Below are 6,217 nucleotides of genomic sequence, written 5' to 3' on the forward strand. Positions count from 1 at the left end.
ATTTAAAAAAAAGAATCCAGCGCGCCTCCTCCCCGTTTCCCCCTAGCCAAATAATTCAATCCCTCTTAAAAACTTCCCCCGTTTTTACCTTAGGAAAATTTCAAGAAATTTTCCCCTCTTTTGAAATATACACATTATTAAACTATAATAAAAAATTAAAATACATATATATACAACTTCTCTTAAATAATAAAACATAAATCAAATATATCAAAAACTCTCCTCTGTCTACTCGACTAAAGAACAACCCATCTCAATCGTGCTCAATTGTGCTCATCCATATCTCTCTCTCCCTCTCTCCCCGCTCGACTGCTCTCTCTATGTGCTCTCGTTGAATTTTGAAAAGGTCGTGAAATTTGTTCAAGTCGGAGTTTGAAGCTTAAATCGTAGTACAAAGCTCAAGTCGGAGGTAAAAGCTAAGTCGGAGGTCAAAGTTTGAATTGGGTAAACTTTAAACTCTAATTTTTAAATTTGGGGTTTCAAATTAAAATCCAATTTTTTAATTTATTGATAAATAATGAAATTTGGGGGTTTTTATTTTTATTGTGGTTGGGGTTTAATTTTATTAGATTATGAAATTGGGTAGCACTATTATGAAATTGGGGTTTATGGTTTCATAGATGAGGTGTTTTTTTGTGTGTATTAATGATTGTAGACTTATGTTTATGTGATTTATTATAGGGAGTTTGATGGTTGGGAATGGAAAGGCTGTTGTTAGGATTGAGAGAACACGGAGGGCGCTGTGCGATCAGTCAGGACTTTGGAGGGGTTGCACCGTACCCTGGTCTTAACAAGCGACCCAAATTGCACGAGTAATTCCTTCCTTTAATTTTCTTTTATTTTTCTATATGTATTCCCTGTTGAATTTTCTTTACAGTGATTTTTGTCATCTCTTTCAGAGTCACCACAAGTGATGGTAGCACAACAATGTCCTATAATGTTTCGCCTACAGGATGGTCATTCGGACAGGCCTATACTGGTGCCCAATTCCGGTAAAACCCTATTGATGAATACCACTTATTATACCTTTATTCGCATTCAAGTTCAGTTATAAGAATACATTCTACAATTTGACTGGATGTATCGGGTACTCCTATAGAATGACCCTTTGATATAATATCATTCGAGTTGTTAAAACTTGAGAGAGCGCATAATGAGGATATACATATTGAAAGAAAGCTTCACATTTCATATTACCAGTACATATATGATTATAATGGTAGAAGGTCCTCAAGAAAAGTGATGATTATTTGATAAGGTAAATTCCAGTCAGCTAAAACTTAAATGAAATCATATATATATATATGTAATTCTGCAGTTTTACTTTTGGAATGAAAAAAATCGATGTAATTATTCTTATTTTACAATGAAGTCGAATTTCTTGACTTGTAGAATGAAAATTCTAATAAATTATGTGACAATTTATTTATTCTTTTCATCATTGATGCAGGGCAGTGAAACCAAAAGATAGAGATACTATAAATAATATAAATAAGTGTAATTTCGTAAAATAACTGAAACTAAAATGATAACATATTTTTTTTGAAAAGATATTTGATTTTATATACAAATTAACATTCAAATAAATTTTAAAAAATAATTATTAATAATAATTAAGTAAATTTATTTAACTGACATAAAATAAATTACAATAGGATCACAGTGGCTGTGGCAAGAGGCCTGGACTTCGGATGTTGCATAGTGTGAAAGTACTATTTGCACTTGGCCGCTCTCCATGTAATCAGGGAGGCAAAACTGAAATATTCGCAGATGAAATATGTTATTTGTCTTGTCATTAGTCCACCTATAATTGAGTTTAGTTTCTAACATACTTAAAACTCTTGTCCTCGTTCAAGAAAGATAAACGGACTAGTCCGTTGTGCCTAAATTTAAACTCATGTCCTCCTTCACAGGCTAAATTCTGGAAATGATTATATGGATTTGATTAAACTCTTATCCTCTTTCACAGGCTAAACTCTTGCAAATGTATGTGTTCTCAAACATCAGAGGGAAAAGAGGAATTGCCTGATGGATTACATGGAATCAATTAAAGAGCTTGAGGAGAAATGGATGAGCAACTACCAAAAGATTGGGAAGAATGGCTTCACCAATGGCACTACTAGCAGAGAGGTGTCTTTTTTATAAGCTCCTTTTACATACATATCTTCCTTGAGCTTTGGATACTCTCTGAACCAGGTGGTTGTACGTGTTATTGACATATTTGGGAGCCAATGGAGGAGGCTGTACTTATCTATTTTTTTTGTGCTTGAAATTGAACCCACGAACATGATGCCTCTACGTTCAGTAATAAAAAGAAATCACTGTGTTTATTATGTAATTTTTGGTACTGGTATTTATTTATTTGTTTTTTAATTTGACCCAGTAGAATAACACAATATCCTAAATGCAAGTCTTTACTTATGGCTTAGATTCTATTTTTGACAAGTCTTTACTTATGTCAATCAGGTTCATGATTCTGCGGGGTTTCATGTGGGCCAAATCTATTGCTTTGCGGTGTCCTGTCATGTTGCTACAAATTGGTTATTATAGATTTATGAGGTGTTATTCTGCTGGATTAAAATCGACTATGCAGAAATATGTCAGGCAGTGGTCGGTGATGGGCTGCGCTTTTTGGTAATAGCTGCAGTTGTTTTCTAATCTGTTTCAGTGTGCTTGGGGCTTGTTTCGCCGTTGTGTTGGTGTCTTCGTAAACAAGGTCCCTGGAATTTTGTATTGTGGGGCAAGTTGCATGTTCTCGAGAAATACCAGAATGTGGGTTATTTTTTATGCCATCACGTTCTTCTATGATAAGTTGCTCAGTCCTGGAATTTTATCTCAAATGATCATATTTTAACCCCGATATGCTTACTAATTCCTATGCCGAGTTTTCTGGACTTTTTCACCCGTCTTGTTCTATCTCGGAGTCTTGATTGTTCTATTTCCAAGCGTGGCAACAAGTTGTTTCATCCATGTGTGGGTCTTAGTATGTCACTATTGGTGTCTTCAGCTATTCTTTAGTTTTTGCAAGAACCTGGAGTGCATACTTTCTGGTTGTGCATATCTTCATAATTTCCTGGAGAGGTTTGAATTTGAGTTGTTTTTCCTCTAGTGGAGGGGCCATGTTCCAGGAAATGTATGGCCTTGTACTGATTTTTAGTCAGATTATGAGTCTACAGGGATTTGGAGATTATTTGGCGCAATGTGTCATGCGTGCAAGTTATCATTTTTGTGGAGTTGATATTGGCTGTTAATCAACAGAGGCGGTTGGCCTTGTTGTGTTGGGTCTGTCTTAATTCGGTCCTCAGGTTCTGATAATTTCTTGATCTTTGTTTAGATATAGTTTGAAGTCTTTTGCTTTGTTTTGTCGATCCTCTATAAGTGTTTACTTTTTTTCTTTTCAGAGCTGTGACCATCCTTACATTGTTGATCCTTCTCTCAAACACCTGATAACTAAAGATCTTCAAAACTCCTGGAAAGGTTTGCTTACTCTCCTGTTTTGTTTTCGTTGTTAGTATTGTCGGTACCAAGTCAAATTCTTTGTATAGACAGTAGTAGAATAGATGGATGGATATTTGCAGTATTTGATGTTTGGATTAGATGAATATGTTGTATCAGATGTTTGAATATTGATTGTTAGATTTATAAATTAACTGGTATTATGCCGCAATTGCTTTTGGTAGTTCATTGGTTTGGAAAATTTTTGATATCTATATTTTTAAAATGTGCATTAATAAAACAGGTATAGACATCATGTCAAAGCTTAATAGATCAGATTCGGTTGAACACTGACATCAGTAATACCGATTAAAATCGATGTTAAATACTACAACAACAAAAATCTTAAAACAGAGAACCGATGTTATTAAGCTTTATAAACATCAGTTTGTCACCAATAGATATCGGTTTGAAATAAATAATTGATGTCAAAACTTATATTTACATCGTTTTAACTTGAAAACCGTTGTTACTGGTATTAGTAACATCAGTTTAATGAGTAAATGGAAATATTTTGCTTATCTCACATATGTTTAAATTGATAAAAATATCATATTATGATAATATATGAAGATTAGATATGCATTAGAAATTTAACATCTTTAAAAACTAATGTTATACGTGTTCTTTAACATCAGTTTAAAATTAATATTAAATGGGGGGTCTTTAACATCACCCACGAAGACATCGGATTTTTTTGTTCATAGACATCGGTTTTTAGCCGATGTCTATTCTACTTTTTCTAGTAATGTCTGTAATTCATGTTTAGACTGTTTGGGAATAACAATTTTCACTAGACTTGTAGGTGAAATTGGAATGTTAAATTATTCATCCTAAGGCAAGAACTCAGCTAATGTGTTGCAGCAGATTAATTCCCAGCAAATCAAAATTCATTTGATTAATTGGAAATTAACTGAAATATGAATTATAAATATTTCAGAAATCTCTGCATATTTATTTTTCAAAAAATAAAAATTCATCTTGGAATTTTTCAATTCTAAGAAAACTATCTAATTGTTGATTTACATTTTCAATATGTAAAATTAACACAAGGCAGAATCAAAGTGATGAAAAGTATATAGAGAACTGAGTTCTCGATAAGTCTAACTGACTTATCGACAAGTCATTTTAAGACTTCTCGAGTGAGTTCTCGATAATTCAATTTACTGACTTCACGATAAGCTTTATTATGACTTATCGATAAGTCATTGTAGAGTTCTTGTGACGGCCTCAATCCCGGGGTCAGGAATTGATGTCATCAACCACACCCATAAGATAAACAAATCAATAACAGGATATAACTACGACCCCTTTGCCAAGATCTTTTTCAGGTTTAAGTATGACTTAGGTTACTCAACTAATACAACCCAAATTACCTTACACAATCTTGACCAGTAACTCAATGTAGCAACTCAACAGACCTTATATGGTCTGAACACCACTACCTCAGAGGAGCCTGACACGAAAGGAGCTGGAACTCTGCCCCGACTACCTCGCAAGAATCTCCTAGGCATCTGCAATTTATATAAAATATTCTGCAAGGGTGAGCAATTGCTTGCTCAGCAGCAACACTATATGAATAACAAGTAAAACAGTTTAAAGTAAAGCAGTTATAGGAACATAATTCATACTTCGTTAGAAGCATGTAAAACAGGTATAAACTGGATATCAACTAGCATGCTCTGTAAAACAAAAATCAACAATCGTGTGCTATGCATAAATACCAGAGTTAAATTTTAGCATGCTATTTTCATTTTCAAACCTTCTGTTCCATTACAGGAACCATAAAATAATTTATCCCGTTACGGGGACCCAAAACCATTTGTTCCGTTACGGGAACCAGAAAACTTGTCCCATCACAGGACCTATAAAAACTTGTTCCTCTCCGGGAACCTCAAAATCACTTGTTCCATTACTGGAACCACAAAATCATCTGTTCCATTACGGGAACCACTAAATCACAATCAGATATATATTGGATGTTATCTAGGGACGGCTAATCAGGCCTCCACACAAATTATCTAGGATAGTTAGCCGGGCTATCACGCAAAATGTCTAGGAAAGCTGATCGGGCTTTCACACAAAATTATCGGATCCGCAGAGACTAGCTAGGTCTCTGATTATCTATGCTGGACTAATCGGTTATGTAATACGCGCAACCGAATTAGCCACTTACGTAACGTTATCCAATATCTGATTCGTTTCATCCAGTTTTCAAATCCACTTTTACATATCTCTTTTCAAAACAATTTTATCACAGCACACTATTCAAAACTTCCTTTCATTTTAATCACATTTTAGAGATAGGTACTTCCAGAAGTTACTTTTTCTCAAAAACATATTAAACAGCATTTTCAAATACGGGGGATACGTAACTTAAAACATTTCTATTCTATTACGAGAATAAAATAACAGCTATTCATATATACTGAACCATACAAGAATGGTCAGGGGTACTTGCCTTCTAGAGATTTACCACTACTACCGATCGACCTTGGACTAACTTGGACACTCGGATTTATTGCCTTACTATCGTACTATCCTGGATCCGACTTCAACGTTCAGGTCCTTCGCTTGGAACCTCGACACGCTTGTCGACTGATCACTAGGTTATCCAACGCCAACTCTTGGGCTCTCCGACTAGCACCTACAAAGTCGAAATACCCTAATTTAGACCTTCGATTATGCTTGACATATCCTCGCTAACAACCTACCCGAATGT

At 34.7% G+C, this 6,217-nt stretch overlaps 1 long non-coding RNA gene across 2 annotated transcripts; it reads left to right on the forward strand.

The window, feature by feature from the left end:
- The first annotated feature begins 217 nt into the window (after positions 1 to 217).
- On the forward strand, positions 218 to 3,659 carry LOC141667069 (uncharacterized). Of its 2 annotated transcripts, none has more exons than XR_012552473.1 (6): positions 218 to 444; positions 682 to 812; positions 900 to 992; positions 1,970 to 2,344; positions 2,467 to 3,305; positions 3,402 to 3,659. It is a non-coding gene; the product is annotated as an uncharacterized LOC141667069 (long non-coding RNA). The 2 variants fall into 2 exon arrangements; XR_012552469.1 differs by having other exon boundaries at positions 1,970 to 2,130.
- The last annotated feature ends 2,558 nt before the right edge of the window (positions 3,660 to 6,217 follow it).

Source organism: Apium graveolens, chromosome 1 (assembly GCF_009905375.1).
Source record: "Apium graveolens cultivar Ventura chromosome 1, ASM990537v1, whole genome shotgun sequence".
Lineage (NCBI taxonomy): Eukaryota > Viridiplantae > Streptophyta > Magnoliopsida > Apiales > Apiaceae > Apium > Apium graveolens.